This window comes from Cryptomeria japonica, chromosome 11 (assembly GCF_030272615.1).
Source record: "Cryptomeria japonica chromosome 11, Sugi_1.0, whole genome shotgun sequence".
Classification (NCBI taxonomy): Eukaryota; Viridiplantae; Streptophyta; class Pinopsida; order Cupressales; family Cupressaceae; genus Cryptomeria; species Cryptomeria japonica.
In genome coordinates, this window is record NC_081415.1 from 364688896 (window position 1) to 364714533 (window position 25638).

Sequence of the window (25638 nt, forward strand, 5' to 3'; positions counted from 1 at the left end):
GTATGCAAGCATGTTCTCCTATCATTTCACTATCTTAAATCATTTTTGACGCGGTAAAATTATCTCTATTCCCTACTATCTTGCCTCCTCCCTTGAGAATAGCTTGGAAAAGAACCTGGAGAATCCTAACAACCCTGTTCTCCATGAGGGACTTATTGTCCTTATCATGGATCACGCTAAATCCCTTGAACTTATGCCAACGCTTGCTGAGATTGGCTTGCAGACGGAGGTCCAAGATGTCTCTAACTCTGAGGTGGATCCAGATGATAGTGGGGTTCATGTTGATGACCATGAATACAAACCTGTGGATGAAAAGGAAATGATGGTCACTTCCAGGACGCTCGACAATAAGAATCCCCCCAGATGGGTGGCTAGAAAATACAAAACCAACAACAAGCTGATCTCCAAGGCCGAACACCTCACCAAAAAGAAAAAGTTGGCGGCTAAGGATCACAGCTCGAAGACTATAGATCAAGAGATTAAACTGGACATCCCTATCAATGTCCAAAAAGAAAAATAGGGGACCATAGCAAATGAAGAGAGCTACAGAAATCATAAGGCTAGTAGTCTGATGAATCTGGTCATTGAAGCCACCAGAAGCCAGGAAAGCTGCTAGAATTGGGTCGAGCATGAAATTGACACCCTCAAAATGGGGGTTAAGGAAATAATTGACATTTTCACTGCCTCCCCTAAACCCAGCAAACCGGAGAAACTCATGGTTATGACTCAAAAACTCTCCTAGAATGTTGAGGTGATGAAGTGCAACCACGAACAAAGGATTGAAAAGGTGGAACAATCCATGGCTGAGATTAAAAAAAATCTCAAGAACCTGGCCAACATTAGTAAAGAAGCTATGAACAATAGCATTAAGGGGCTTGAAAAGATTAATGCCATGGTTGCTAATTATAGATCCTATCACAGTGATCCGATGAAGGATCTTGGAGGAGATGATATGGTTGCTGGCGACAACAAAACCACTGGACCCAATTCCAGAACCAGGAGCAGAAGCAGCAACAAGGGTACCTCCAAATTCATCATGGAGGAGCTTGAGGAAATCAACAAGATTTCCATCCAAAAGAACAAGGACCTGGTGCTCTCGCTTAACTGAGAGCTTTTTCTTTTGGTTTGGCTTGTTTGTCTGTGTTTCCTTTTCTTTTGTTTCTATTCGGGGTTGCTCCCCTATTTTGCTATTGTTTCTTGCAGGTTTGGCTGTTGGCCGGCTGTTGTAAAACTTTAGGTTTTGGGTCCTTGTAAAACCCGTTTATCTTTATCAAAAATAACAAATATCACAATACTCTTATCAACACAAACACTTAATATTATAATTTTTACTTTTATTGACATACATACTTATAAATAGTGTGCTCAAAATAAAGTAAGATAGTGGAATAACATGAAAGATAGATCAAATTATCCATAAAGCATAAGACAACACAAATGTATAGCTAGAAAAAACTTAAAGGGGAAGAAAACTCTAGGAAGAGTGCAATTCCATGCCTTATGCCACTATATCAAAGTTTACAAACATAGATATGTAATTCCTTCGCACTTGTTTTGCATGTGTTTGGAAAGGTGTTTCAACTTGTTAGAATATTGTCATTGTTGTCATTGATGTCAAATCTGGTTATCTGGTTAGGACCGGATGGTGTATGCTATCAGAAAAAGTTTTGGTATTGCAGTTCTAGTATTGTTGGAAGAAAGGTATGAGATATGATGCAAGGCATAAATGATCTACTTAAGTTATTTCCAGAAGATCCTCATCTCCAAAATCCTGAGTTGTTCTTATCTTGGTTTACATTTCATGTCGGTATCAATTGTGTGTTTCGACATCAATCATATCAATTGTATCTGATTGTATCTATCATGTTTTATGTTCTAGCATCTATGGTATACGTGGTATCTGTATTTTTGAATTAGGAGTTGTTGTGCTTGGATTTTTGTTCTTATGGGTCCATATCTATGGGTTTGATAGACCCCTGTTCTGTTCCGATAATTATGCATCAGTAAATAAAATGTGTGAAGGAAGCATGTAGAAGATCTTGTGGAGGTTGTTTTTGGTTAAGGCTTTATTGGATAACATGTTGATCCAAGTAGCATAGTATTTGTGCTTGGCCGACATATTATTTCAGTGTATAAGCTTTCTGGTATATATAAATGTGTATGCATTTAGCAGAAGAAGTGAGTGGGGTGTGGAAGTGAGATAGAAGAAGTGTAGAGTGTGAATCAACAGAGTATGTGTTGTGTGGTAGAGTAAGGGGTGTGCAAAGTTGTGGTCAATGTTGCACTAAACCTTTACCGAGTCTGCTGCATGTATTTGTGGATAGTGGTATGGTAATCATTTACCAAATCTACGATAAGTTTTATGAGTTGTGATCTGAGCTTAATCTAGAAGTGATCTCATGCATTTGGAGATGCAACTTTCCTCAGTTCATTTATATCTATTGTTGTGAGCCTTCCGACAATGAGCTGCTTTTGTAATTTGGCAGTGAGCCGCCCCATTTTGTAAACACCATATAACTAGTTATATTATCTTGAGAGATAATGCTCTTCGTGGTTTTTCCCATTTGGTTTTTCCACGTATAAAAGCTAGTGTTACATTTGTGGTTGTGTTTCTTGTTTATTTTGTATTTTCTATTCATGTTGATAAGCTTAATTAATGAAATTGGTATATCAGCAAAAAGTTAAGAAGTTGTGGAAATTTTTAGAATTTGTGGGAATACTAATTAACCCCCCTCTCAGTATTATGGTCTTTTCAACCAATTCAACACAACTTTGCATCCTAATGTCAAGAACATAAAAATATATTTTTTGTGCTAAAAAATTCGATTATGGCCTCTAAAAGTTTGGCCCCTCACATCAAAAATTTAAGAGCATCAACCACTAATAAGAGTTGTAAGAGGGAGATACTCTTGATGACCAACTTATGATGCATATTGTGACATGTCATAATGCATCTATGAATGAAGATAATGGAGCCAAAATGGAATGCCCAAGTTGGTGAGTGGATTATGATGATCTTATAATAATTGTACAAGGAATGCATTAAATTTAGTCTATGGACTTTTCTTGGGATCAAGGATTTGGATGCCACATTTTGGATGGTTTTAATTTATGGTTTTCTAATTACCATTGTAGACACCTAAAATTGTCATGTCTAATTAAATAAATATTTTATTTATTTAATTATCTAAGCCTAATTCTTCTATTAATTAAATAAATCTTTATTTATTTAATTAATTCATTTATCCTCTTCTAGCCTTATTTCTCATTTAAATAAATACATTTATTTATTTAAATTATCCTTTTCTTAAATTAAATAAATATTTTATTTATTTAATTGATCCCACTTCTTCTATTAATTAAATAAATCTTTATTTATTTAATTAATTCATTAGCCTTTTCTACCCATGACACATGTCATTCATCTCTTAATTCATACACTACCTACCCCTTTCATTATTTTATTATTTCTTTTACCTACCCTCTCATCATAGCCGACCTCCTTTTACACCTCTCAATCTTATCCCTCCATTTCATATAGTGTCTTCTATATAAGGAGATGCTTCCTTCATTATCAAACCCTAATCATCTTTTATGCAATTGACTACACTAGGATCCTACTTGCAACCACATTCCGTTCTTTGTTGAGCTCTTGTGCACATAAAATCTGAGAGCAAATATATCAAGCAAGATCAATGGAGATAGGAAGAATGGAGATCCAAACCTTATTGGACATGTGATGGTATAATCTTTGTGATTTCATTTGATTTGCATTGTCTTAGGTAATCTTCATATGTTATGGTGGATCTTTGTTGTTGTTAGGCTAGGATTTTGTGGTTGAATTCATTTAGCCTTTCAATATCGTTATTGTTGTTATCCATTTTCACCATATACATTTTGGCACGCCCAGTGGGACCCTTGTCCCTTTTGCATTTAACATCCTTGTTGCAGATTTTGTATTTTGAAGTTGCAGATCTGACGTTTTCGGCATTATTTTGATATTCCTGCGTCTGCGCGCTTTCGGATCGCGTTTTTGTTTTTTAGGCGCGTCTGCGACATCTTGAATCATGTCTGTGTTACTGGCAGTATTTCATTTTGCAGGTTCTAGGAAAGCGTGTTTTTGTTATAAAGTCACGTCTACGCTGTTTTTAGCCGCGTCTATATCCAGAAGTCGCGTCTGCATTCTGTAGCCGCATCTGTGTCTCACAGAACTACGTCTGTGTCACGAAGTCATATCTATGTTGAGGGTAATCACGTCTGTGTTCACCGGTTTCAAATTTTGGGTTTATTGATTCAGTTTTGGGATTTTGCATTTAGGGTTTCAGATCTGGTTTATTTTGAGCTAACATTTTCAGATCTAGCTAATGAAATTGGTGTAGCTTGTCTTGAAAGCAAAATCGTTTGGTTGAAGGCCCCTATTTTCACAAAGCCTTTTGGGTTTAAAATTTACCTAACTTGTGTGCTTGTAGGAAGGGGTGATTATTTGAAACAATCCAAACTACTAACAACTCTTTGGTGCAGCTCCTTGGCAAGGGTTTTTGGATTTTTATTGTGTGCCTTGTTCTCATAGACTAGCAAACACTTCAATTGGTGCACTAAAATTGAATCCTTGTCTTTGTGTCTTGAGCAATAGGCTCTTTTTGTTTAATCTTTAGAGGGCCTGTCTTCCCGTGTGGTCATTAGGACTACTAGTGAGAAGAGAACGACCCAAGTGGTAGCGAGGAAAGCCCACCTCTTCCGAACCACTATAAACAAATGTATTCATGGTGAAAACTATGGATAATGTGTGCTGATTAGTTCATACCAACACTATGTCTCCCCATAAACCTGTTTGATCAAATTTATTTGATTAGTTGTAGGGCGTAACCCCTACCGGCTGGGAGCTTTCTGTATTTACAGAGCTGAAAGTGCCACATGTATGGCCACACGAGCGGATGCCCTTACTAGCACCTTTTTGTTTTAGATGCCCAAATCCTTCTAGTTGTTGGGGCAGGAGGTCGGACCTCTGGTAGCAGCCCACACACATACAGTTCTTAGTAGAGATACAAAGTTCGCCACGGGGAGTTTTCGTGGGGACTGATGCTTGGCTGACCCGAGAAGTGAGTGCCGAGGGTGGAGCCAGTGAGGTCAAGCATCTAAGTATCCGCTCTGAATAGCGTAGCCTCGGGGGTAAAACCTCATGTGGGATCAACAACTATTGTCTTGGCCAGCCATAAGAATTGTGCTTGACTTATTTTAAACATTCAAAACATTCAAAACCAAACAGCAAAACATTGTGTCTTTTGTGTCTTCAAGTGTATGCAAAACATTTTTACATCAAACAACACACTTTTATTGGAGCCATTTTTGAGTCTAGACACTTGCAAACATTGGGTCTTCATCAATACTGTGTCCTCTTGTCATGAAAAACAGTCAAACAGTCAGATTTGGTCACAACAAAATGACTTCACAGATTGGAAAAAATTGCACAAATTTTGCAGAAACGCGTCTATGTCTGACATAATAGCGTCTGTGTTGTATAGCCGTGTCTGTGAAGGACAAAAACGCGTCTGTGTTCCCAAAATCAACATTGCAATTTGCCCAAAATCTCAGAAGCATGTCTGTGTTGAATAGAGCCACGTCTGTGTCGGGAAACCACGTCTGTGAAGTATATAGGTGCGTCTGTGTTCAAAATTGAAAAATTGTTACAGTCCAGCAAACAAACATAGTCAGTTTCGGAATTCTTGAGCTTCCTAGGTCATTTCTCTAGGTTTTCATTTAACATTCAACCTATCTTTGGGTCTCACAAAGTCCATCATTGCTTTACATCTCTCATTACATTCACATTTGTCTAAACTTGAGTCAAAAGGTCACTTGCTTGTCCTCACTATACTTTGTCAACACACTACATACAACAACACTTTGCTAAGTGGTCTCTCATCAAGGTTTCTTACCTTTGGGCCTCATTTGGTCTTACTTAGAGTCAAGGTCCACTTACCTCATCAAGAGAAACAATCCTCTCTTTGGAAGTCACACCTACTCTACTACATACATACTTGGTCTTACACTTTGGACATTGCAAGTACACTTCAGATTCATTTACATTCCATCCAACCCTTGGTCTTCCATACTTTTTCCATTTTTCATCTAGTCTCACACATCTCGGTCGATACCTAGTTCATGGTTGAAACCCGTCTTCAAAAATCTAGGAGAGAAACTAAAGAGGCTCAAGAGTCTACAAACATGAGTTCTTATGAGTATGACAATGATATCTTTTTCAATTCTGATCATACTACATTACCTGACATGGATGCCTATAGAAACATTCCAAATGTTGAGAACATGGACACTACAAACAACAATGATACACATAATGACAATATGGACAACTTTTCCGTACATTCAGCAGATGTGGAAGAATCCATTATGAATCCCCATTTCAATCGATTGGTTGAGGAAATAATGAGGAGGGATAGACAATACTTCTTACAAATGATGGCACAAAGTGGAGCCAAGATACCTCATGATTTTGACATGTCTCAAATAATGGAACATAGACCTTTGCAACAAACTCACTCCAACATGGATCAAAGGAGGCCTAATAGTGGAGGAAATAGAGGACCACATATGGTACCTGAATCACCATCATCTTTGTTTCAAAAACCAGAGGTCCCACATACACATGGTCAAGCATATGATACTCACCTTCGCAGACCATTATGGAAGTCTTATGCAGAGAAATATGCTCAATCACATATCAATGCTAAGGATCAACCACCAAAGCAATTGGATATTCAAAGGCATGCTCAAAATTTGGACATAAGGAAACCCCGTGTCAAATTTGGGGGCAATACATTAGAACATGACATGCCTGTAGAGTATGGTATACATGCACAAAATAGATATGGTGTTCCTCAACACGAATCTATACCAAGTGGTCCATATACGTAGCATCACTATAGACCTCCTCCATATGAACATGTGTATGATCAATATCATCCATATATGCAACATGCTCCTCCTCCAATTGGTGCCTCAAACATGGGGTATGGTCCAAGAAGTCGATCTCCACCTACGAACAATTTGGAGCAACAAATCAGGGACTTACAAAAGAAAATGGAGGACATAAATACACCGAAGCCAACATACACAATGAGAGACATATGTCCTTATCCATTTGACAAGAGCATTCCAATGCCTCCTTTTCCTACACACTTTGTGATGCCTAAATTTGATAAGTATAGAGGCAAAGGGGATCCTAAGGCACACATAAGACAGTTTTTCACAGCTTGCATTGAGGTAGCAGCAGAAGAGACATATTTGATGAGATTATTCCCACAAAGCCTAGGTGATCAAGCTATGGAATGGTTCTCCCAACTTCCACCTGGCATTAAGTCATGGGGTGATCTAGCAGAGGCATCTATTCAACACTTCTCCTACAACATAGAGACAGACATATCAGTCACTACTTTGTGCAACACCAAGCAAAAAGAGGGAGAGTCTTTTGCATCATTTTTACAAAGATGGAGGAATCTAGCCAGTAGATGCTCTTGTGAAATCCCACAAAAACAAATGGTAGAGATGTTCACCCAAAATGTCAACAAAGACATTGGTTATGACTTAAGAAAAGCTTGTTTGTCCATCTTCAAGGACGTCATTGAAAAAGGCTTAGTGATAGAAAAGGTCCTAATTGAACAAGGAGTCATTAAGATATTCAAGGAAAACGAAGATGACTTTAAAGGAAAAGACAAACCAAGATTTTGGAATAAAAACAAGAACACCGTTAATGATGGTGTTGTTGATGCCAACACAGTGCGACCCAAATTCATCTTTTCGGGATCTAGTTCTACAAACAATCAAGTGAATACTCAAACAACTTCCAGATCACGAAGGAAGTATACCCCATTGGGAGAACCACTTGAGTCAGTTTTCAAAAAGCTAGTGGCAAACAAGGTAATCACAGTTCCAGATTTTCCTTTATATGAACCAAAGGTTAAACCAAATTGGTGGAATGATGATGAATATTGTGAATTTCATAAGAGCAAGGGACATAAAACAGGAAATTGTCATCGACTGAAGAACATCATACAAGATCTCATTGATAGAGGTGATATTGAAATTGAAGGACACTCATCTAATCAAGAACATGAGATGTTTAAGGAACCATTCCCAAAACATGACAAAGGAAAAGCTAAAGCCACAGATGACCAAACCAACTATACCAGAACATCCTAAAACTATGATTCAACCATTAATCACATCTTGATGGACAATTATGTCTCTACCATTATCATCAAGGACAAAACGTCTGAGAATTCTACCCGGAGACCCAATATTGTCCTAAAAGGCGTTGGATCTTCTTCCGAACCTACCTCTGAATGTTATGTTACAACTCATCAAGGTAAAATCACTTTGCAAGGTGCTCCAGCCAAGAACACCACCTCCTCATCAACCAAACCTGAGTATGACCTTGTAGAACAGTTAGGGAAGACACCCGCACTCATCTCCATCCTTGAGCTATTACGCATATCCCCCGCACATAAATACATTCTTGACAAAATCTTGAGAGAAACTATCGTTCCTACTGATCTGAACGTGGACCAGTTTCAAGCCATGGTGGGATACCTTTCCGTTCCACATTCCCTTACATTCACAGAAGCCGATGACGCCTCCGTAAGTTAGCCACATAATACACCGCTACACGTTGAAGCCTTCATACACAAACATCGAATAAAAAGAGTCCTGGTAGATGGAGGAGAAGGTCTAAACATTTGTACATTGAGCACTATTAAACAATTGGGATATTCCGACAAAGCTGTGAACTCTACAAATCAAATCACCATCAAGGCATATGATGATGAAGAACGTTCGTCCAAGGGCACAGTCACCTTGCCTCTCAGAGTTGGGCCAGTTACAAAGGATGTGGTTTGTCAAGTCTTGGATCTAGATCTCACTTATAACATATTGCTAGGACATCCTTGGATTCATGAAATGAGGGCAGTCCCATCCACATATCACCAATGCATTAAGTTTCCTCACAATGGAGTGGAGGTAACAGTTAACGGTGATCCTAATCCGTTCATATTCTGCAATAACCTGAGATCAAAGACTGAGACCATCATTCCCAGTAATCGTGAAGTTGTTCCTTCCTCGGCATACATTGATCCTGAGTCATTAAAACCTTCGACATCAAAACAAGGTGAGCTTAAAGGCAAGTTTCAAGACAAAGGCATGGGGGAATACACTTTAAATCAGACCATGTACTTACGACAAGTCATGAGTTCCCCAAAAGAATATGGAAGACCACATCCTAACAAGCAAGTATCCATCATGATAGTCAAATGGGACCCTACTACCTTTCAAAGATGGGGTGAACTAGAAGAGGAAGATTTATACAAAATGCTTTACAAAGACATTGAAGATGACACACAAGATCACATCAGTCTACCATGTGAGAAATATGGCAAAGGCTTCAAAATTCTACAAAAATTCGGGTATGATGGAAAAAGCCCTCTTGGGTTATGAAAGGAAGGCATCATTGAACCTTTACAACCTGAATTGACATTTAAAAAGGAATGCTCGAAAGGACTTGGTTTCCTGACTTCCAAGGTCCACACTCAAAGGACAGAAGAAGCCTTACGAATCAAAGCTGCCAAAATTCAACAAGAAGATCGCTATTCCACGGACTCCAACGAATGGGAATGGGGTTCAGACAAGTCTTCCAGTGACTACGAGCTCACCGAGACATTCAGAGAGCCAGATGAACCCACAGAAGAAGAGGAATTTTATAACAAGTTCAAAGTTGGTCAAGAAACAACCCATAAGGATTCCACATAGTCCTTGTTTCAAGGTCCTAGGTTGAAATCACATAGGATGAGAACGCCTATCCCAGAATATGCTACTAGTGATGATAATTTGGATTCATTCACGATCGAGACTGATGAGGAGAGTGCAATCGATGACCTCGATAATTACCTTGACATACCCAAATATAACTGCATCTTCACTCTTAGCCCTGCTAACTTGGAAGACATTAACGACCTTTCCCTTGTTCACCACCAACTCATTGACTGGGATCATGAAGGACCTGCATAGTTTGACACATTCCAAAATGATGAAGCTTTTATTAACTATATGGGCATACGAGATGATCTTCCTCCTGGGGACCATAAAGCGGGATACACTATAGAACTCAACAGCGTGGCATATTTTGGTGAGGGTGTCGGACCTTCCAGTCGCAAAAATGTGAAAATAAGAACAAATCAAGGATCTTATGGCAAAAACCACACTGTGGCACTGTCTGACCCCAAAAAAGTAAAAAGAAAGGACGTATCTGAGGGCGAAAACCTCTCTGAGGCACCCGAAGATGGAAGGCTCGACATTCTCCTAGCATCATATGAGGAAAAGTCATCCATGTTGGTAGAGGAGACTATCAAAACAAACATTGGTACAGAAGAGGTTCCACACAACATATTCCTAGCTCAATCGTTGACAGAGTCAGAAAGGTCAAAATTCATAAGTTTCTTCAAAGAACGACAAATAAACTTTGCCTGGTCATATGTTGATATGCCTGGATTAGACCCAGATTTGGTAATGCATCATTTGACAGTTAAACCGAGGGCAAAACCAATGAAACAGAAATTAAGAAAGATGCATCCACAAGTGGCATTATTAGTCAAAGCAGAACTTGAGAAATTATTGGATGTTGGATTCATACGCCCAATTGATTATCCTGAATGGATCTCTAACTTAGTGCTTGTCAGTAAACCAGATCGCAGCATCAAAATTTGTACAGATTTCAGGGACATTAACAAAGCTTGTCCAAAGGATGACTTCCCATTACCAAATATTGACTTGATTGTTGATCTCACAGCAGGTCATGAAATGTTATCATTAATCGATGGATTCTCTGGTTATAATCAAATAAGGATCATGCCCGAGGATCAACACAAAACATCATTCACTTGTCCATGGGGAACTTTTTGCTGGAATGTCATGCCATTCGGGCTAAAAAATGCAGGTGCTACATATCAAAGAGCCATGACTACTATTTTTCATGATCTCATGCACATAACCGTGGAAGATTATGTCGATGACCTCTTGGGCAAATCAATAGATAGAAATACACATTTGGAACATACTTTCAGTCGTCTTTGATCGGTTGGAAAAATACAAAGTAAGATTAAACCCCAAGAAATGTGTCTTTGGAGTAACCTCCAGGAAGCTCCTAGGATTCATTGTATCCAAAAGAGGAATTGAAGCTGATCCAGCAAAAGTCAAGGCCATCTTGGAGATGCAACCACCAAGAAATATCAGTCAACTTCGATCCTTACAAGGCAGACTCCAATCCATCCGAAGATTCATAGCGCAGCTTGCAGATAAGTGTAATCCTTTTCAGCACCTGCTACATAAAAACATCAAATTCAAATGGGATGATAACTATCAATAGGCTTTCTAGACGCTCAAATATTATCTTCTAAATCCGCTAGTTCTGATGCCACCAGTTCCAGATCAACCTCTGTTACTATACATATCAGCTACTCCAATAGCACTGGGGGCACTCTTAGCACAACAAATTGCTGAGGGCAAAGAAAAAGTAGTATACTATATCAGTCGCACATTGGTAGGATATGAGCTAAACTACACACCAATTGAACGTGCATGTCTCACCGTGGTCTTTGCTTCGCAGAAATTATGACATTACATGCTCACTCATAAGACTAAGTTAGTTGCAAGGATCGATCCATTGAAATACCTTCTCAATAAAGCAACACTTACTGGGCGACTAGTCAAATGGGTAATGATCGTGAGTGAATTCGACATCGAGTATGTGGACAGAAAAGTAATAAAAGGACAAGCCATCGCAGATCAATTAGCAGATGCTCCCATGATAGATGATGTTCCTCTAAGTTCAGAATTTCCAGATGAATCTATTTTGACAATGTCACATGCAAAGCCATGGCAACTATACTTCGACGGCTCATACACATAGCATGGGGCAGGAGCTGGCATCCTCTTTATAACTCCTCAAGGGGATTCTATACCAAAATCATACCGCTTATCATTTCCTTGTACTAACAATATAACAGAATATGAGGCATTAACAACAGGATTACGAATTGTAGTTCAATGGAAGATCCAGGAACTTTGTGTTTTTGGGGATTCCCAACTTGTCATCCGTCAAGCAACTAATGATTACCAAACAAAAGATGAAAAATTAATGCCTTATAAACAAATGGTGGATGACCTAAAACAACACTTCACAAAGATAGACTTTGAGCAGATACCAAGAGAGCAGAATCGCGCCGCAGATGCCATGGCTACAATTGCTTCATTGATTGATCTACCTCCAAACGAGCCCCGCTATGAGTTCTTGGTGGATAACCTTTTGGTTCCTTCATATGAGATCATGCCTACTGAGATGATATGTGTCATCGGTCCCGAGTCCCAATTATATGGTTCCATTTTCACATACCTATGTGACAACATCCTACCTCCTGATCTATCAAATAACCAACGTCGCACTTTTATTCGCCAATCCTCTCGATATGTCATTTTAGCTAATATCCTATACCGGCAAGGTCTAGATGGCACTCTTCTTAGATGTTTAGAAAGTGACGAAGCTCAGAAAGTGGTCCTACCTTGGCCAAGAAACTCATTAGGATTGGATATTACTGGCCCAATATGGAAAAAGACTCATATCAGTTTGTTAAGAAATGTAAGCAATTCCAAATTCATGGAGACCTCATACATGCACCAACACAAGAACTTCAACCACTTGCATCTCCTTGGCCCTTTTGTCAGTGGGGACTTGATCTCATAGGCAAGATTCACCCTCCTTCTTCCAATGGTCATAAATTCATTACCACTGCCACAAAGTATTTTACAAAATGGATTGAAGCCATGCCTCTCACACAAGTCACTAGAAAACAGATTGCTACATTCATCCTCAACTATATTATTTGTCGATGCAGTATTCCTATTTCCATTATCACTGATAACGGGCGTCCCTTCAAAAACCAGGATGTTCGTGAACTCTGTGACCGCTTCCATATTTCCCATTGTTTCTCCACACCATATTACCCCCAAGGTAATGGTCAAGCTGAGGCGTCTAATAAAATAATCCTTAAAATCCTAAAGAAGACAGTCAACGATGCTGGCCGTAATTGGCATATCCAACTTAATCCTGCACTTTGGGCTTACCGCACAAGTGTCCGCACACCTATAGGAGCTACACCCTATTCACTTGTCTACGGCGCTGAAGCCATCTTGCCTATTGAGGTCGAGCTACCCTCTTTACGGGTCTCTTTGCAAAACATCATCAGTGATGAAGACTATAGGGTCTCTCACTTACAAGAGCTGGAACTACTGGATGAACGAAGACAAACTTCTTTTAATCATCTCAAGGCTTACCAACAACGAATGAGTCGCAGCTACAATCACAAGGTCAAGCCTCGCACATTTGAAGTAGGTGATTTGGTTCTCAGAGAAAACCCCAAAAATCAGCAAGACAGAGAGAAGAAGGGTAAGTTCGAACCAAATTGGCTTGGTCCTTACATCATTACAGCAGCATATGGATCTGGTGCATATCAGCTCTCAACTATAGAGGGTGAACCTTTGGAGGATCCTATCAACAGCATGCACCTTCGCAGGTTCTACACATAGCTCTTTGGAATATCCTAATTCAAAAATACAAAAAAATCAAAAAAATTCAAAAATACAAAAAAAATTCATAAAACAAAAAATCGTTACTTGGTGAAAACTGGCAAACAGGCGCCTTGTGACACAAAAAACATTGAAAAATCGAAAAAAGTAAAAATAAAAAAAAACATTTCATCCAACGGTGAAAACCACTACGGTGGCGCCCTGGGCAAGTACCATGGTGAAAACTGGGTCACCATCGCCATGCGTAGAGACATTGCTCCTCCCTCCTTCAGGATTCACTTTCATCCTTTCACTTTGCACACACTCACAACCTATTCATTCACAATAAACTTACCCATTCCCATCATGGCTTGTTATTGATCTACCCAAGATTGGTTCGCCATTCATAATAACCTCCCTTTTCATCCATAATAAATTAGATCCTATCTGTGGCTAAGGCAAATCCTACGTCTAGTGATGGGTGTGGAACTAAGAACATCACATGTTTCGAGGAGTACAGTTTCTTCCAGCTTCCTTCAGTCTATCCGCACACAATCCGCAATAAAGCAACATTTGCATCACAGATCCACAATAAAGTTTCATCTTCTCCGCAATAAAGTATCAGTTTCATGGATTCAGTCAGTTTCAGATGAGACATAGCAGCAACAATGGGCTTCAACAAATCAAATTTTTCAACAGACTCAGACAACATTATGGTTCAGTGCTATCTATCCATTTTTTGAAAGTAAACATTGTGACCATAATCAAATAAGACTTATACAAGTGACAAGAGACACTAAACTTGAGGACTACAGTAGATGTTGGTGTCGAGTCTTGGTTTTCTTTTGATTTTATCTTTTGGTGACATGTCTTTTAGCTTTTCCGGGATGTCTCTGACTAGGGATTCTATCTCCAGGATGTCTTTGACTAGAAAGGCGAGGATGGGGTATTGTCACCTATTTGTATTTGATGTCTGTGGATTGTCTCTTAGTAATGCTATGACTTGTCCTAGGATATGAGGACACTGTGAGTCTAGTGTGAACTGGGGCATTCCTTGTTTGTGACTGTCTTATCTCCATGCAAACAGGTACAATGACTTTCTGGGTCGAACATATGCCTCGATTGTCATAACCTACTTGCCATAATAAAGCTCAATGATGATAATGCACAAGAAGCTCTTTCACTTTCATATCTTCTATCTTTCATCCCCCTTTCTTGATTGACTTCCATCATCCTTCTCGAGTCCGCGTAGCCTGCTATCACATGACTGAGTATAATGACACACCAAAAACATTTGCATTTCATGTAGTTGCACCTGCATTACCACATATAAGCATTTCATACATACATATAGATATCACAACTGCATCACATCCTGCACACAACACCTGTTAGCACATTTTACATTTGCATTATCATATTCATCTGCATTACATACATTCATATTTGCATCATGCATACGCATACAAAACATAAAAGAACCAAAAAAATATAGTGCATTGCATCATATACATATTTGCATCCATAAACATAAAACAAACATCACATAAGAACATCTCATCATATAGGTACACATGCATATAGCTGCCGCAAAGATGAATCATCTCATATATATAATCATAAAGTGTCATGATACAATGATGTCAAAATCATATGGCTACAAAGCACCCGCAGGTGTCTACATCATCATACAAAAATGGTACAATACTGATACATAGGGAGCCCTCTACGGCTATGATGAGCTCCCTCCCTCGGAGCCGCCTGGCCTCGATGGAATCTGAGCCCCTGAAGGACCCGCCCTGGGATCATCCCCTCTATCTGGTGGTGGTGGAGGACCCATAACCCCACCACTCGATGCCTGTCTCCTTTGGCTCCCTCCCATAGCGGTCACTGTACGCGACGGTCTATGGAAGCTCCTCGCCCGCTGATCCGCTGGCACTGCACCATAATAGAGATCCCGCCAGTAGGCAATCTCCTCCCCTGCCCGCAGGACATAAGCATATCCTGCCCCTGTGTCCTCTGCTGCCTATCTCCCAGCCCTCAGTGCTGTCTCAGCCTCTGTATAACACTGAATAGCTTGATCCCGCTCCCGCTCAGTATCTCTGAGCCTCCTCCTGAGCCTATCCCTCTCCCTCTCCAGCTCCTGGATCTTATCTGCCTGTCCCTAGCAGATCTCCCTCAGCTCTATCAGCTCATCCTCCTCTGCATCAACCCCCTCCAGCTCTGCCTATGGCTCCCCCTGTACGAGTGCTTGCCCCTGTGCCTGTACCTGTACGAGTGCCTGCCCCTGTGCCTATACCTGTACGGGTGCCTGTACTGGTACCTGTCCCTGTCCCTGTACCTATACCTGTTTGGGACCCTGTGTTGCTGGCACCTATAGTGACAATGCACCGCGACCCCTCACCACCCGAGCCTGCCTCTCCTCTCCACCCTCCCTCCGTGGTGCAACCCTCCGCTCTCCAACTGCTCCCCTCCTCCTCTGTCGGCTTCTGCCCCCATCACCTCCACCACCATCATCATCCCCGCCACCATCTCCATCTAATGCCTCTCCCGGATCTGTCAGACGTGGGAATGGATGCTCTGCCCAGTATGCCGTATACTTAGCATCCATGCCGGCATCCTCAATCTTTGGCCACATGTCCTAGGGTAGTGGCATCATCTCTACTAGCTGCGTAACAGCCTGATCATATGATAATAGGGGCCCAAACTGCGCCTGATCTCTCACAGTCTGTGCATACATGCCTGAGCCCCGTGGCATCCTCTGGATCCTACCAAACTGCCTGCCAACCCTGTCCACTAGCTGCCTCTCCAGCACATAGGGCGTCCGCCCAATCAAGTACCTACTCCAAAAGGTGTAAGGAAGCTCAACTGCATCATCCTCCCACTGCTCGCATCCCAGATATGGTCTCCATATGACCACATCAGTATCATCTATCACCCACCGCTAGTGCTCTAGCCTGCCAATCCGTAGCTGTGATGTGATCATGTCATACAAGTGCACAAAACTGTGTCCATGATCCCTGCCTCTAAAGTGTATCAGCCTCGTCACTGGCAGATGCTCATACGCCCACACCTGTAGCAATGTCACCCCGCAGCCCAATCCCACTGATCCATGATATATGAACTGATGCAGCTCATAGTACAGGTGTGCCAGCACACATGGTCCCCAGGCATATCTGGTGTGCTGTGTCACCAGTGTCTCCAGTGCTCCTTCCCAACCCACAGCCAACCCCCGTGTCGCTCTATCCGGACACAAGAACCCATTGATCGCTCCTCCTACCACTGCTGGCAGCGCTAGCCCTGTAGCTATCATAGTGTCCAAAGCCACATGTCCTGCCCTCATCTCCAGTCCTGGGTCCTGGAACACTCATCTCAGGGCCTCCCTATCTCCATCTCGATCGTACGGGATCAGCTCCTCGTCGATCGATATCCTCAGGATCCGGTATACATCCTCAAGGGTGACTGTCATCTCACCCATCGGCAAATGAAACATACATGTCTCGGAGTGCCATCTCTCCGCCAGTGCAGTCAACAGTCCCATGTTCGCCCGAAACTCAGGCACATACAACACATGTCTCAGACCCATAGCCTCGATCGCAGCTCGGTCCTCAAATGTCATCTCAGGTCGCAATCTCTGAGTCGATGGGAATCTCTCCTATGACTCCAGCATAGGCAAATACTCTTGCAGTCAAGCAAATCAATCACGTTAGTCATTGTGGCCTTCCCTGTTTATCACAAAATGCTACTTTTTATCTAAATGCATATGGCTATCTATCCTAGTGACACTCACTGTTCATCACAAAGTGTTGCCTCTATCCTAGTGGTACTCCTTGTTCATCACAAAGTACTACGTGTGTTGCACTCACTGTTCATCACAAAGTTTTGCTCACATTTGCACTCACTGTTCATCACAAAGTGCTGCTCATATTTTAGTACTCCCTGTTCATCACAAAGTACTCTATCTTGGTACTCACTATTCATCACAAAGTGCCTTGATCTATCCTAGTCTTCCCTAGAAGACCTGCTTGAGTGTATCCTCTCAGCAGCTTATCCAATCGACAGCGTATGTTCATCACAGAACTGCCGATTTGACCTAGAAGACAAAAATTCACTTTTTTTAACATAAACGCGCTTACCTGACATAAACGCGCTTAAAGACTGCACAGATGCACCTGACCAACGCAGACGTGTCTGACCAACACAGACATGCCTATACTCTGCACAGACGTGCCTGGGCGACACAGACGTGCCTTCTTGGCACAAACGCGCTTGAACATCACAAACGTGACCGCATTGGACACAGACGCGATTTCAAGCACAGATGTGCCTGACACAAACACAGATGCACCTCGCGAGCATAGACGCGCCTGGCACCAACGTAGATGCGCTTAGATGTTTTTGGACATTTTTTGGACCCTAGTCTAAGCACATTTATTGCCCTATCTACCATGCATTAATGACAATAATAAATGCGTCAAAGTACGAGGAGGTTTGGTGGTACTTACTGGCTCTCCTGCCTCTGCTGGCCTCTGGAATCGGTGAACGTGGTCGAATCTATGAATGAAGGCCATCGCTGCTAACTGCTGCTGCTCTATTTTGCTCTGCACTCTGCTCTCGTGGATGTGTGGATGACAATGAGGATGTATTTCCCCCGTGGTCTATCTTATAGACTACCCTAGCCCTAGCCCTCATCTCCCGAGTCAGTCTTCTTTGTCCCGTGACTTTGTCACTTTATCCGGTCAGTCCATTCTAGCCTTTCTTTCTTATCGAGAGATTGTCTGCAATCTTTTCAGACATTTTCATCCAATCTCTCGAGGGGGCATATCATTCCCATCTTGGGGCAACTCTGTATTAGTTCATATTATCTTCTTTGAAATAACGCGACAAGGCGCATTGTCTCAAAGAGGGGCAAAATGTAGACACCTAAAATTGTCATGTCTAATTAAATAAATATTTTATTTATTTAATTATCTAAGCCTAATTCTTCTATTAATTAAATAAATCATTATTTATTTAATTAATTCATTTATCCTCTTCTAGCCTTATTTCTCATTTAAATAAATACATTTATTTATTTAAATTATCCTTTTCTTAAATTAAATAAATATTTTATTTATTTAATTGATCCCACTTCTTCTATTAATTAAATAAATCTTTATTTATTTAATTAATTCATTAGCCTTTTCTACCCATGACACATGTCATTCATCTCTTAATTCATACACTACCTACCCCTTTCATTATTTTATTATTTCTTTTACTTACCCTCTCATCATAGCCGACCTCCTTTTACACCTCTCAATCTTATCCCTCCATTTCATATAGTGTCTTCTATCTAAGGAGATGCTTCCTTCATTATCAAACCCTAATCATCTTTTATGCAATTGACTACACTAGGATCCTACTTGCAACCACATTCCGTTCTTTGTTGAGCTCTTGTGCACATAAAATCTGAGAGCAAATATATCAAGCAAGATCAATGGAGATAGGAAGAGTGGAGATCCAAACCCTATTGGACATGTGATGGTATAATCTTTGTGATTTCATTTGATTTGCATTGTCTTAGGTAATCTTCATATGTTATGGTGGATCTTTGTTGTTGTTAGGCTAGGATTTTGTGGTTGAATTTATTTAGCCTTTCAATATCGTTATTGTTGTTATCCATTTTCACCATATACAACCATATAATGATTTTATGTATTGCTTCTCTTATTTATTATGTTCTTGAAATAGAAGTTTCATACCATGTTTTGAAGGTACCATTATTTTTTATAAATGGCTCTAAATATCTTTTTTGTGATACTCATAAAGTCTTAAAATCTATGAGTGTATTGTCCTCTATCAAGCCCCTTTTTTTTATCTAAATCAATACTTTAAACAATGTATCAAAGACAAACCATGTTGTATTCCTAGTATGTTGTTATCTGTTGTGGATGCTAGATGATTATGCAATGGTGCTCTATGATCATATTATGTGATGATATAATACACAATTTAATAGAGAAGGATCTTGGATCCCTAAAAGGTATCTAGAGTTTATACTTTATACAATAGCCTAGTGTGCAAGTCACACTTTTTATGCTCAAGTCAAAAAAAATTGACTAGTAAAAGAGAATTTGAAATTGGACTAAATTTAAATTTAAATATGAAAATAGGGTGTGTTACAATGCATGCCACAAATTTCAATTAGGTTTAATTATACATCATGTATTTAAAGTAGGATAAGGAATGGGTTTTTTTTTTTTTTAAATTGGAATTTTGGGGTGTTAAGATTAGGATCATGGTATCTTTAGGTTATATCTCCAAATTTTATATATAAATATGCAACTTTTAGTTCTTTGCATTGAATCATTAGAGTTAATGTAATCAAGGTGAATCTAAAAAGGTGGGAAAGGGTACAAGGTACATACCCTTGCATTTTCCTCCACTATGGCTTTCATGTGAACTACAATGAAAATGCATGTCAAAGTAAAGAAAAATATTCAAAATAAAAGTAAATATTTAGAATAAGGTGGGGGAAAGAGGATTCACAAGTCTATGCATGCAAACAAGGAATCTATTTCATTCCCACTGGTCACATTGGAAGGAGAATGATCCACTGGGCTCAAGATGACCTAAGCACAAAGTGGATGCAATGGCCCTTTGTTATAAAGGAATATGACTACAAATTATAAATGAAGAATGCACAAACTAGGATAAAAAAGGTTGAAATAACAACTTTCAACATGCATAGGAATACAACAAACTAGAAGCCCAATTCCAAAAAAGGATCCAGCAGAGCACACTATTACTAACCTGCAGTCTAAATTTCAGGTAAAAATGGAGGGACTATGGTGATCTACTCAGGTTTCTCTCAAGACTACGGTGATACACTTGACATGCTCTTGGTAGTTTTAGCTCCATTTAATTGCAAATTTTAGATCTCCTCCTGCTTGCTTTGTACCTATTTTCATAGGCCTGTCACCTATTCCTACACAAAAATAGAGAAAATGTTAGATAGAAAGGGGTTTGCCTAAGTCAAACCTTGGTTTTAGGAAATAACCTTGAAATTGAATTAAATTGAACTTGAATTAAAAGTGTGTTGTTACATAACAGAGGCTAGAATTGCAAATGGAATGCTTATACCTTCATAAAAATTATTGGTGTTGAAATGCTCATGAATTTGTTGATGTTGAATTGAATGTAATTGACTTTAGGAATGGAATATCATGATGTCATAAAAAATGCATAGATTTATAAACCTAATCTTCAATGCCTTGATTCTTGATCTCTTTCTCTTGAGGACTTGAGGTGTGAATTTGTTATAATATCATCTTCTTACTTCCACTCTATTGAAAATGAGGGAGGACACCTTGCTTATATACTGTACAAGGGAAAATGTAGTGACCGAAATGAATAAATCGAGATCAACAGACCCACATACCAATGAGACTCTTGGTGCAACTATATAAACTAATTGAACTAGTTTAACTTCCCAAGGAGTGTCTCATTGTTCTCTATCTCACAGGATCCCTAAAGCCAATGTTTTGCTCTCAGATCATTGAGCAAATGAATTAGGAATGACAACTCCAATAACGAGTGATATTTGATCTGCATGCACAAATGCATTCTAAGATCTATATGATGTTTTAAAACTATGATGATTAAGCTAAGATGAAGATAATGATATGATAAAGGATTACCAAATCATCCTAACATGATATACTAGCCTAGCATGAATATTCTATGATATGGAAAATGCTTCTAAATACTATGATGATGTTTTAACAAAGAGAGGTTTAAAATGCTTAGTAAATTAGGCTATAATGTAGATGCATGAAACTTGGAGATATGGAAAATGAAGAATGAGAGCTCTATTTATAGGGAAAATAGGGAAATGGATGTTTAAGATTGAATAATCTTAACAAGGGCTAGGATTGAAAGTTAATCAATCCATGAATACAATTTTCACCAATAAAATGGTGACAATTGTCAACAAGAGGTTGCTTGAGAGGAGATGCAAGAGACATTAAATACCTGAGAAGACATGAAGGTTACCTTAGGAGGTAAGGGTTAAGGTTAGGTTAGGGTTATCCAATGGATAAAGCTTTTATCCAATGGGTAAACGCTTGTGCAAGGGTTAATAGCATAACAAGGGTCAAAGCCATAAGTTCTTGATGAGACCCTTGGGTTAGATGAGAGTTAAGCTAGAGATAAAGTCTCTAACCAAAGGTTAAGGGTGAGTTAACCATAAATGGTTATGTAAGAGCATTTAATGGTTTGGAAGACTTTAGAGGTTAACCATTTGAAGACACAAAGCCTTTAATGGTTATTGAATACTTTGGAGGCTTTGAGAAGTGACTTCCCTTTATTTAGGAATGCGACAATAATTAGGAGATGAATTAAGCTAAATTGGAAGTGATCAGAAGAATCTAGAAGGGGTTTAGGAGGCAAGTGGGAGATGTAGAAAAATGCAAGTGGATGAGGGAAAAGGATTTTAATTAAAATAAAATTACTTTTATTTCAACCAAAAATAGATGCAACTTGCATAAATACAAGTGGGGGGATTTAAATAAATATAAATTTAATTAAAAGGAAGAAAGGGGAATTAACTAAATAAAATGATTTATTTAATTAAAGGCTAGACAAGGTTTAGGTGAATTTAATTAGATAAATTGAGTAATTCATTTAATCAAATAGATGAAATGAAGAAATTAATTAAATAAGATTTAATTAATAGGAGGAATGGGGTTAAAATAAATATTAAATATTTATTTAAGAAAGTGGTTAGATTTATACGTCTACATTTTGCCCCTCTTTGAAGTGACGTGTGTGCACATGTTGATTCAAAGAAAATCGTTGGATATGCTACCAATATTTTTCGATATGATGTCCTGGATAAAAAATATTTTTGATATGATACGTTGATATGAACCTAGTATGAGACTGATAGCATCTCAATATGATACGCTGATATGGAATTGATTGGTCGATATGGAGCTGATATGAGACTGATATGATATGCTGATATGGAGATTCGATATGATAATTCCCCCTTGGGAGATTGTTCATGCACTAAAAGCATGAATGATCTCTCAAAAGAAGAAGAATGTTATTTGAAAGATAGAAGAGTGGATAGTGATTACATGCATGGGTTTGATAAGATTTATTAGATTGACTGGATTAAGATTAAGTATGGTTTCAGGAATGACACCTTCTGTATGAGACAAAGATGATCGAAACATCTAGTTTCAGGAAAAATATATCCTATATAAGACTTGATCAAAACATCTGGTTTTAGGAAAGATACATCATGTATAAGACATGATAGAATGTATCAGATGAAATAGATTGATAGAATTGATAAGATTGAGATCAAGTCAAGGTTCAGGAATGACACCTCCTGTATAAGACAAAGATGATCAAAGCATATGGTTTTAGGAACAATATATCCTTTATAAGACAAAGATGATCAAAACGTCTGCTTTTAGGAATGATATATCCTGTGTAAGACATTATTGATGAGAGAACATCTGGTTTCAAGAAAGATACATCCTGTATAAGACATGATAGATGAGAGTTGGATGAATGGTGAAGATATGAAAGTGAAGAAAGATTCCATGATGATGCGATAGATATGCATGCGAGGGATGCAATGATGAATGTGACTAGATGATGATGATGAGATATATCTTGAAAATGAGATGAATCTTGAAAATGAGATGTATGATATGAGATGTTTATTGAAAATGAGATGTATGATGTGAGATGTAAGAATGACATGACGATGATAATGATAATGAAATGATACTAATGCAAGATTAAAATGGTATTCAACCTAATGCAAGATTAAGATGATATGCAACCTACTGCAATTGTATGCAACTAAATGATCACTTTAATTTTGTCATTATCATTCTTGTTTAGTCACTTGTTTGTGCTCTTTTTGTCATCATTGATCTTTTGATATGTTGAAAGTTAATACAAGCATCATGGTATATTTGAACCATAATGACCTGAGTATAACTTACATGGATTTTTGATATTGCAAGATGACACAAGTGTCGAGGTTTAATTGAACCAAGATGACTTGAGTGTTGCTTGCGTAAAACAAACAAGAGTTAACCATTTTTATGTGCAAAATGGAAAATGTCTTCAATGATATATTTCCAATCATGTCTTGAGACAAATTTGCACCATACAAATGATCACCTCACAGACAAAAAACCAAAGAAAATACCAGATTCCTTTGTTGCTTCTCTAGCTCAATGCATCCTTGAGTAGCTCAGGAGATCTAATGATTCAGAAATCAAGATACAAATAGTCAAAACTTCATGCCAAAATGTAAACAAATCATAATTCAGAATAAATCATCCATCATGTGTATGTTGAAGTTGCAGTTGGATAATGATCATGTTTTCTAGTCCGATGAGTAGCTCTGACAATGGTTTCCCTAGTATGATGCGATCCTTGTTTGTTGTCTGAATGCTAAAGCGAGATGAATGTTGCCCCCAGTTATGGACACTCATTGATGTGGATATATATGTTGATCACCAAGACATGGTGGGATATGATATGAATAAATGTTTAGATAATCAAGGACAATGACTATGCTAAGTATGTTCGGGATAATGATGTGTGTATAAATGTTTGATGATGGCTATGGGCTTAGACTAGATGGATCAAAGATATGATGTGAGTAGCAATAGATAGAGGAGTTGTTCTCTAACAAATATCGCTCGTTTCCATGTTTTCACCACTTGTTTTTATTGCACCTATTGATTTGTTTTTCATTTTTTTTTTGTATTTTTCTATGTCACAAGGTGCTTGTTTGCCAGGTTTTCACCATAGTGACGATTTTTGATACTTTTTAAAAAAAAATTTGCTTGATCTGTGTATTGGATGACTCAAGTGTAGAACTTCTTCAGATGGATGTTGTTGGTTGGCTCATCGAGAACGTCCCCTTCTGAATTTGACAACTGATATGCTCTTGATCCATAGGCTAATATGATGACAAAGGGTCCCAACCAGTTAGGTTCAAACTTCCCCTTCTTTTCTCGATCTTGCTGATTTTTGGGATTTTATTTTAGGACTAGATCACCAATTTTGAAAGCTCTGGGAATGACTTTGTGATTATAGCTTCTACACATTCATTCCTAATATACCTTGAGATGGTCATAGGCACGTTATCATTTTTCATTAAGAAGCTCTAGTTCCTGCAACCTGTTTACTCGATATGCCTCATCTGGTATGAGGCCCTTCAAAGATACTCAAAGAGATGGGATTTCCACCTCAAGAGGTAGAATTTGTTCTGAACCATACACTAATGAATATGGTGTAGCTCCTATAGGTGTGCAGATACTCGTTCTATAGGCCCAAAGTGCCGGATTGAGTTGTACATGCCAATCATTGCCAGCATCATTTACTATTTTTTTGAGGATCTTCATAATTGTTTTGTTTGATTCTGCTTGGCCATTCCTCTGTGGGTAGTATGGTGTGGAAAAGTAATGTTGGATTTTGAATCATTCGCATAGCTCTCACACATCTTGATTCTTGAAAGGATGTCTATTATCTATGATGATGGAACTAGGAATGCCATAGCTGCAAATGAGATTGTTGAGGATGGATGATGAGATCTTTTTTCCAGTTACGGTGGTCATCGGGACTGCTTCGATCCACTTGGTGAAATACTTTGTGGCAGTGACAATGAACATATTCCCATTTGAAGAGGAAAGACAAATCTTTCCTACCAGATCAAGTCCCCATTGACAAAAAGGCCAAGATATGTTGAACAGTTGCAGCTCATGTGTTGGTGCATGTATGAGGTTACTGTGAATTTAACATTTAGGACATTTCCTAGCAAAATGATAGGACTCTCTTTCCATTGTCGGCCAGTAATATCACATTCTCAAAAGTTTCTTGGTGAGAGTAGGACCACTTCAATGTGTACCAAAAATACCTTCATGAAGCTCATGTAAGATGGAATCAGATTCATTACGATTGAGACATCAAAGAAGAGTACCATCTAGATCTCGG